This window comes from Schistocerca americana, chromosome 1, assembly GCF_021461395.2.
Source record: "Schistocerca americana isolate TAMUIC-IGC-003095 chromosome 1, iqSchAmer2.1, whole genome shotgun sequence".
In the NCBI taxonomy this organism is placed as follows: domain Eukaryota; kingdom Metazoa; phylum Arthropoda; class Insecta; order Orthoptera; family Acrididae; genus Schistocerca; species Schistocerca americana.
The window spans coordinates 712,683,047-712,693,496 of NC_060119.1; positions in this window are offsets into that span (position 1 = coordinate 712,683,047).

Here is a 10,450-nt window from a genome sequence, read left to right on the forward strand (position 1 = left end):
TAAACGATCTTGATGAGATTTGGCGGGTGTGTATAAGGGAAAAGTAGTGCAATACTTATTTTTTTGTTTTTGTCCAATTTCACTTGTAAGAGGCAAAACATAGCTCGAAAGGTAATTTGGCAGTTTAGGTTTAGAGGAGATATCTTGGATACGACGATGATGTATATGGTTCAAATGGCTCTGAGCACTATGGGACTTAACTTCTGAGGTCATCAGTCCCTTAGAACTTAGAACTACTTAAACCTAACTAACCTAAGGACATCACACACATCCATGCCCGAGGCAGGATTCGAACCTGCGACCGTAGCGATCGCGCGGTTCCAGACTGAAGCGCCTAGAACCGCTCGGCAACTCAGGCCGGCGATGATGTATAAAAATATTTTTCGTATAAAAGTTAATATGTAATTGATGTTATTGAAAACTATATAATTAGCTTTTGTGATTGATTTGAAATTTTATAAAATACCCCAGCACCATTAACTAATGTTGAAAAGTGAAAGGTTCTGTTACAACATAAATTAAAGACGCTATCAACCCACGTACACTGCTATGTAATAAAATCGGTTTCTGAAATACCATTTTTGGAAAATAAGCTGCACACAGTGTTCTGTCAGAGTATTTTTAACATGTTGTTGTTGTCTTCAGTCCAGAGACTGGTTTGATGCAGCTCGCCATGCTACTCTATTCTGTTCAAACTTCTTCATCTCCCAGCACCTACTGCAACCTACATTCTTCTTAATCTGTTTAGCGTATTCATCTCTTGGTCTCCCTCAACGATTTTTACCCTCCACGCTGCCCTCCAATACTAAATTGGTGATTCTTGATGCCTCAGAATATGCCGTACCAACCGATCCCTTCTTCTAGTCAAGTTGTGCCACAAATTTCTCTTCTCCCCAGTTCTGTTCAATGCCTCCTCATTAGTTATGTGATCTACCCATCTAATCTTCAGCATTCTTCTGTAGCACCACATTTCGAAAGCTTCTATTCTCTTCTTGTTTAAACTATTTATGGTCCACGTTTCACATCCACACGTGACTACACTCCATACAAATGCTTTCAGAAAGCGGTTCTAGGCGCTACAGTCTGGAACCGCGCGACCGCTACGGTCGCAGGTTCGAATCCTCCCTCGGGCATGGATGTGTGTGATGTATTTAGGTTAGTTAGGTTCAAGTAGTTCTAAATTCTAGGGGACTGTAACCTCAGCAGTTAAGTCCCATAGTGCTCAGAGCCATTTGCTCCATTTGGACTTTCAGAAACGACTTCCTGACACTTAAATGTCAGATTTTTATTTTACGTGTTACATTCATGATTTTTTGTTTTTTTTTTTTGGTGTATCGTTTCACGTATGTATATTATGTTAATTGAAAACCACGAGGGTTGCCCAGAATGTAATGCATCTCATTTTTTTCTCAGTCGAAAGCAACGCTATGAATACGGAAGGTTACGCATGTTTTATTTGAAGTCTAATAAGTGAGCGCGCCAAGTTTCCATCACTTCCGACAGATAACGTAGTTGCAGGACAGTTTCAAAATGGCGTCTATAGGTGATGTAAATTACAAGTAACGTGCCGTCTTTGAATTTCTCACTGCAGAGAAAGAAACTCTGGGGAATATTCACAAACGCTCGTGCAAAGTCCGTGGAGCATCTGCTGTCGACAGAAGTACATTTAATCGCTGGGCACGGAGGGTGAGGTCATCAGAAGGCGGTTCGGCGGAGCTCCACGATTTGCAGCGGTCGGGGACACCATCCACGGCTGTCACCTGACATGTTGCAGCGAGCTGATGTCATTCGCGAGGACAGATGCATTGCGACATGGCAGTTGGCGCTGCATCCGTCAATGAGGAAAGGAAGTGTGGATGCAATTATCTGCACTCTTGGATATCCGAAAGTCTGTATACCGACAGGGCATACACGTCCTTGTCTCGCGCTGAAGGAAGGCCGTAGGACGGGGTGGAGATTACGGGGGAGAATAGGGTGTGTAGATAAAACACCATTCTTTGGTGTGTGTAATTCTCATTATATTCAATAAAGAACTGAGGAAGAAAAAAATGCGGGGCGTTACTTTCTGGTCAACCCTCGTATAAGTAACTCATTTTATGATAGAAAATAATTACATTAATGACAATAATCTTCAAGGAAATGCTCAATACATAACGTTTCTTACAACATACACATAAAAGGAAAGAAATTTCTTCACGTAATATACACGACGAAGAAGACAATATAAAACAAAACTAGGGAGGATTTCAAATTGTCACGCCGCGCGGGGTAGCCGCGTGGTCTAGGGGCGCCTTGCCACGGTTCGTGCGGCTCTCCCTGTCGGGAGTTCGAGTCCTCCCTCGGGCATGGGTGGATGTGTTGTCCTTAGCGTAAGTTAGATCCAGTAGTGTGTAAGCCTAGGGAGCGATGACCTCAGCAGTTTGGTCCCCTAGGAACTTAACACAAATTTTCAATTTGTCGCGAGTGATCTAAGTATCTCATTTGTATCAGCATATTTCAGTACGTAGGTAAGCCCTGTCGATGAGAATTATTTGTGTACTAGTGACTGTAGTTTGACTGCATTGTTTTCAATTGGAGACTGACATCATAATCGTTCAACAGACCTGGATCTGAAAACGTTCTCGCGAAGTTCTTTCAGTATCGAAAACCGTATACATTCCACACTATACCTGTGCCATCGAGCCCTTTGGGATCACCAGATGAAGAAGTTCGTTATCCTCGGGTACGATGCTCTAAACGGTTCTTTCAGACTGATCAGAAACAAAAGAATACGTATTGAACTATTTTGCCCCCCTCCACACATAAAGATCGGCTATTGACCCTTGGGAAGGCTCCCTTCTTAGTGAGAACGGATATAAATCGGCTGCTGTATCACATTTTGTAATGCCAGAGGACAGCCATAGAAAACAGATATGTACGCAGTGACAAAAAAAGAAGCATAACGTGACTAACGCACCGTCAGCCCGGACACAAAGCGAGATGTCAGCTGCCGCTGTACGCGAGTGCGGCCGCCAATTCGGAGAGAATTTTTCTGGAGGAAAACACACATCAGAGGCAGGCAGTTTGGGGGAAGGCAGCGCCGCGCCGCCGGTATGCGGCCGACCTGTAAATAAAATTCAAAGCATTCCTGGCGGGCCTTTGATGCCGCCGTGCGTCCCCGGGCCGTCTTTTTGTAGCAGAGCCGTCCCGTCCTGTGCGATGCGCTTCTTGCGCGGAACAGAAGAGTGGCGCAGCGGCGAGTGCGCGCGACAAACGGCCGCTTCTGCACGCGACGTGCGAGGGCCCTTGTTCCGAAGGGCGGAGCTGCGGCGGCCGGCGGGCAGCGCGCGGTCTCAGGGCAGCACTGGCCAGCGGCGTGCAACCCATTGGCTGATACTACCGGCTCACAGCCGGTCGCAAGTTTCAAGTCCGATGTTGTGTTTCCGTCTGAGAGAGAGGCCGAGCGACTGTAACTTCTTCTTCTCTGTTAATAGACACCATTGGAAAGCTGAGAAATCGATCTGTTTGGTGGTGTATAACACACTTACAACGTTTTGCGAGCAATTGTTTTCAGGTTAAATTAGGTTCATCCCCTCCCGCCTGCCCCCCGCTCCTCCAAACCTCTCAAGAACACAGCCTCCCGAAATTGTGTAGTGTGCATAACAAGGAAGAAGAAAAGTATGAGTGTAAGAAATGTCTAGGAGCGTTGCATATTCTTGTATTTTTTCGAGTATGCCACACCAACAAAAACTATTAAAACAGTATTATCTTCACTCTTTATCACTTCAATAAATATTAAAGATAGATTTGTAAAGAATACCGATCAAAAAACTATGTAATTTTGAGAAATGTGTGTAAGACAAAATATGATGATTTTCGTAAATTTAAACAGTGCATATAGGGTCGTCTCAGTAAAGGAAACAAAATAAAATTCGGAGTAGGTATTAAAATCCATGGAGAAGAAATAAAAACTTTAAGGTTCGCCGATGACATTGTAATTCTGTCAGGGACAGCAAAGGACTTGGAAGAGCAGTTGAACGGAATGGACAGTGTCTTGAAAGGAGGATATAAGATGAACATCAACAAAAGCAAAACGAGGGTAATGGAATGTAGTCGAATTAAGTCGGGCGATGCTGAGGGAATTAGATTGGGAAATGAGACACTTAAAGTAGTAAAGAAGTTTTGCTATTTGGGGAGCAAAATAACTGATGATGGTCGAAGTAGAGGATATAAAGTGTTGAATGGCAATGGCAAGGAAAGCGTTTCTGAAGAAGAGAAATTTGTTAACATCGAGTATTGATTTAAGTGTCAGGAAGTCGTTTCTGAAAGTATTTGTATGGAGTGTAGCCATGTATGGAAGTGAAACATGGACGATAAATAGTTTAGACAAGAAGAGAATAGAAGCTTTCGAAATGTGGTGCTACAGAAGAATGCGGAAGATTAGATGGGTAGATCACATAACTAATGAGGAGATGTTGAACAGAATTGGGGAGAAGAAGAGTTTGTAGCACAACTTGACTACAAGAAGGGATTGGTTGGTAGGACATGTTCTGGGGCATCAGGGGGTCACCATAGAAAAACTTTAGGAAATGCAATTTCAAGTTCAAACTAACTGTGTTTCTTACATCACCTCTTCAGAAGGCCCTAGATTTGTACTCAGCATCCTCTTTCCCTTTAAGAGTTCTCTTAAGGTTTCTTGTTTTCTGCCTTCTTTTACTCTGCCAGGTCAACGACTTTTCAGCTGCACAGAGGCACTGTAAATCTATGTTTCTCAAAGTGTCTAGAGCTAAATTTCTTATTTTAAAGCCCTTTGTTTCTAATACCTTCGTCCTCCCTACGTTTCCGTCATTAAATATAAGAACTGCATCATAAGTTGCAGCGCTGACAACTGCAGCAGATGAAAATAAGGCATCGTTTCCATATGAGTGAACTGGGAGGCTCATCCGAATTCTGTGTTTTGCTGTGAACACGACGGAACAGAGTCACAGATGATCTATAAAACAAAAGAGTAAATATCCCAGACTCCTATATATATCCCATGCAGGTTTGCTTGAAAGTAATTCACGGAATGTTTGTTCACCGAGCTGGTACTGAAGTGTTGCTTCAAAAAGTGGGCTTAGCAGCAAGGCCATTATCGTCGTCATCGTCCGTCACCAGTGTTCAGCCCAAAGGTAGGTTCTCACTAGGTAACTCCATGCTCTCTTGTGTTCTGCCATCCTCTTCCTATTCGCGTAATTTCCACTTCCCTTTATGTCGCCCATAAACTTATTTCTCCTTCTTCTTCTCCTCAATCTCCTCCCACGAAGTAGATCTCCCAAAGCGTCTGTTGACAGGCATTCCCGTCTCATCGAATGTCTCGTTCAGTACTTCTCCCTTTCTCCTATGATCTGCAGCTGTATTCTTCTCTCACCAACAATTTCCAAAACTCTCGGTACTCACTGTTTCCATACAGCTTATCCTCTCTATTCTCCTCCGCATCCACATCTCAAACGCTTCTAGTCTTTTCTCATCCTCTCGTCTCAGTGTCCATGTTTCTGCCCATAGATTACCACAGTTGAGACAAAACACTTGCTGGGTCTTTTCCTCGGACATTATCTAGTTTTCCACATAATCTCTTTCTATTGAACGTCTCGTTGGCTGAAGCAGTGCGAGTTTTCAACTACTGATGGCAACTCAAGTCCTCAGCAATAGTACCTCCAAGGTAGTTAAATGCTCTTACTTGGCTATTAACAACTTGTCCGATCTTTATACATGCATCTCCTTACTTTGAGGATAACCATCGTCTGTTTTTGCTGTACTGATTCGTATCCCATATCCTACACAAGCATCATTCAGAATTTTTAGCGCTTTATTTACAGTTCGTTCACTTTCTGCCACTAATATCGCGTGATCAGCAGATCTTTCCTTCAATCCACACTCCTCTTTTCCCATCCAAGCCTTTCACAATAATCTCTTCCAGGTATACGTTTAACAATAAAGAAGAGAGGCAACATCCCTTCCAATGCTGCTTCCTCCAGACATTTCATTTCCAGTCATTCTTATTTTCTGTCGTAAATACAGATTCTGTACCAATTGTCTCTCCTTCCAGTCTACTCCATTCCTCTTCAAAATATCCATCAGCTTGGTCCGTCGTACTCTGTCGAAAGCTTTTCTTATACCAATAAACACAGCAAAAATGGGTACCTTTCTCCATGTATCTTTCTCCTATTATTCTTAACAGACCTGTAGCCGCGAGGGATTAGCCGAGCGGTCTTAGGCGCTGCAGTCATAGACTGTGCGGCTGGTCCCGGCGGAGGTTCGATTTCTGCCTCGGGCATGGGTGTGTGTGTGTGTGTTTGTCCTCAGGATAATTTAGGTTAAGTAGTGTGTAAGCTTAGGGACTGATGACCTTAGCAGTTAAGTCCCATGAGATTTCACACACATCTGAACATTTTTGAACAGACCAGTAGCATCTCTTGTTCCTTTTCCTCTTCTAAATCCGAACTGTGCCTCCCCAGTCCATCTATCCTATTTTCCATATGGTCTGTTCATCACTCTCAGCAGTACTTTAGCAGCATGAGAAATTAGGCTGATAGTCCTATGCTCTTCACTTTTTTAGGTATTTCTCTTTTTCTCAGTTGGTATCATTAACGTTGCAAGAAAGTCATCGGGCCATTCCCCTTTGTCATATATCTCGAGTCACACATTTAATTACTTTTCAGGTGCTGCGGATGCGATTTCATCACCGAAACTCTGGGAAATTGTCCACGAGTTCCTCTAATAGATAAAAAATAAATTGAAAATTGATGTTTTCGGTCAATTTCCCCCCATAACCCATTGAGTTACTAATATTTTTCCCCGTAGAGGACCCTATACGCATAGTTTAAATTTACAAAAATCATCATATTTTGTCTTACACACTTTTCTCAAAATTACATAGGTTTTTGATCAGTATTCTTTACAAATCTATCTTTAATATTTATTGAAGTGGTAAAGAGTGAAGATAATACTGTTTTAATAGTCTTTGTTGGTGTGGGATACTCGAAAAAATACAGGAATAAGCAATGCTCCTAGACATTTCTTACACTCATACTTTTCTTCTTCCTTGTTACGCACACTACACAATGTCTGGAAGCTTTGTTTTTGAGAGACTTGGGAGGGCGGCGCGCGGGGAGGGGGCGGGGGGGGGGGGTGTAGGGAGGGAGGAGGGGATAAACCTAACTCAACTTGAAAACAATTGCTTATAGCTCGCAAAACACTGTAAGAAATTGAGTGTGTTATACACCACCAAACAGATCGATTTCTCAGCTTTCCAATGGTATCTGTTGTTGTTGTTGTGGTCTTCAGTCCTCAGACTGGTTTGATGCAGCTCTCCATACTACTCTCTCCTGTGCAAGCTTCCTCATCTCCGAGTACCTACTGCAGCCTACATCGTTCTGAATCTGCTTAGTGTATTCATCTCTTGGTCTCCTCTACGATTTTTACTTTCCACGCTGCCCTCCAGTAATTATTGACATTTTGTTTGTCTCCCTTTTTATGTAGTGGGTGGATTAATGCTGTTTTCCATTCAACTGGAATCTTTTCAGCTTTTCAAATGTTCTCAAAAAGCAGCTGCAGATCCTTTATGATTTTTGGTTCTGACCACTTCAATACTTCTGCTGTAATGGAGTCTTCACCACTTGCTTTATTGTTTTTAAGTGTTTTGATGGCTTCATCAATTTCTTACTCTGTTGGTGGGAAATATAGATTTTGAGGTGTCACTGGAAATCCTAATTTATCTGTTGGAACTGAACAGTTTAACAGCTTTTCAAAAAGTTTTTGCTAAAATTTCACAATTTTCTTCGTCATTTAATCCCATTTTGCCATTTTCATCTTTGAAACAAATGCTTGGTGCCCGATATCCTGTAAGCACTTGTTTCAAAGTTTGGTAAACAATTCTAGTAGGTATTATTTTAGGTGAAATTTTCTTCTATTTCAATAAACCGAGAATTTTCAAAGTTTCTTTCGATTTTCCGGATTATTTTTGATCTTTCTTTTCTTTGTTGTCTGTATAGTTCAAGGTATTCGTCTTTTTTCGAACATCTCCATTTTCTCCATATTTGAGCTCTTTGTGTTAGTGCTTCTTCACACTCCTCATTCCACCATGTCTTCTTTTTATTCTTGGCCAATCCTAAAGTTTTCTTTGCTGCTTGAGTTTTTTGCATCTGGAGTTCACGCCAATCACGTTCTTTACTTGTCTCAGCTGCTTCTCTAAATTTTTCTATATTTTCTTTTGTAATATTAACTGTAGTGGTGTTGTATCTGATCACTTTCTTGGTCACCTTTTTGGTTTTAGATGGGAGAAATTTTATTTTAATCTTAGAGAGATAATGATCTGAATCGAATTCCTCGTTTCTGACTATTTTAGCATTGATTAGTTCCGTGATATACTTTTTAGATATGGGTACGTGATCCAGTTGAAATTCTCCTAGGTTTGGATTTGGATGTCGCGAAGTTTTGAATTTTATTGGTAGTTTGCGGAAATGTGTGGACATGCGTTTTAACTGGAACATTTTACACATATTGATCAGTCTTTCACCATTTCTGTTTGTTCATGAGTGTGCTGGATATTCACATACAATAGTCCTAAATTTCTTTTCCCTCCAATTTGCGCACTTTACCTTACATTTACAGAATTATAATTAAAAATTATTAAAATTCTCCTGTTCGATATATTCAAAAAGTTCATTGGAGACGCTTACTGTGTGAAAGAGATTAAACAGAGCTAATTTTGTTGAAATCTCTTGAATAGTTTCTAAAAAAAAAAGGTACATATATTACTTTTTGAAAATTAAATTTTTAAATTCCCTAAAAAATGTTAAATATGTGTAATCCAAGGGACTTAACAGTAAAGGTATTGATTTCCTGTAAAACATATCTTCAAAATTGTTGATATAGTGCATTTTTTAAATAGTGTGTTTCTCATGAACGTCCTGCATTAAGCAGAACGCTCCCGAGCAAGAGTTCTGTCACCAGTACACACGATGTGGAAACTTCCAATCCCGGGGCGGGAAACTTCTTATAGTACCGCGCACATCATTGCCAGAATCTCAACTTCTTATCTTCACCGCATCTTTCCATATTAATATACTGCTGGACATAGCAGGCAAGGTAGCAAATATCGAAATTTTACCATCACAATGGTGGATCGCCATATAGTGTACCAAGCACATCGTAAACCGTTCATAACTGTGCCTGTCATCCGAAAATCACTAATGGACTACCTGCAGCAAGCTGTCTTACCACACTACTCGTTGTGGGCTAGCAACAGTTTAATAGGGAATTAGCATCGCAGGCATGGGCTGCCATTAACATACCAGCACAACTGATTGTGTTTTGAGTGACACCGTGCCTGGGAGACATGGACCACTGACGAAAAGCGTCGCATTCTGTTCAGTAAGGAATCATGGTCCTGCACTAACACAGGTGACCGTTGTCGGTGAGTACTGTGGGGAGGCATGGGGTACAGCTTCAACCACACCTGGTAGTGACTGAGGGACTCCGGGGGCACAATGGTACGTCACAGACATCCTGCGTCCTCTTGTGTTACCTCTTATGCGACAATGTCGAAAAGCCATTTTTCTACGGGACAGTGCTCGTCCACACACGACACATGTCTCTACCAGCTGTCCCCATGATGTTGAGGTACGTCTGTGGCCAGCAAGACTTGCGCCATAGGGTGTTGGGGTTTCGGGTTCCGCTGGATAGGTCAGGAGTCCACTACACGCAACAAGCGGCTACACGGGTAGCAGGGGTTGTGTGGCGTGGGCTGGGCGGTTTTTTAGGTTAGATGGCTTGGGCAAGTACAGAAAGGGCAACAGCCTCAACGGGTGCGGGGCAAAGTCAGGACATGCGGGGACCAAGCAGCAATCGGTATTGTCATTGTCAACTGTCGAAGCTGCGTTGGTAAAGTACCAGAACTTCAAGCGCTGATAGAAAGCACCGAAGCTGAAATCGTTATAGGTACAGAAAGCTGGCTTAATCCAGAGATAAATTCTGCCGAAATTTTTACAATGGTACCGACGGTGTTTAGAAAGGCTAGATTGCATGCAACCGGTGGTGGAGTGTTCGTCGCTGTTAGTAGTAGTTTATCCAGTAGTGAAGTAGAAGTGGATAGTTCCTGTGAATTATTATGGGTGGAGGTTACACTCAACAACCGAGCTAGGTTAATAATTGGCTCCTTTTACCGACCTCCCGACTCAGCAGCATTAGTGGCAGAACAACTGAGAGAAAATTTGGAATACATTTCACATAAATTTTCTCAGCATGTTATAGTCTTTGGTGGAGATTTCAATTTACCAGATATAGACTGGGACACTCAGATGTTTAGGACGGGTGGTAGGGACAGAGCATCAAGTGACATTATACTGAGTGCATTATCCGAAAATTACCTCGAGCAATTAAACAGAGAACCGACTCGTGGAGATAACATCTTGGACCTACTGATAACAAA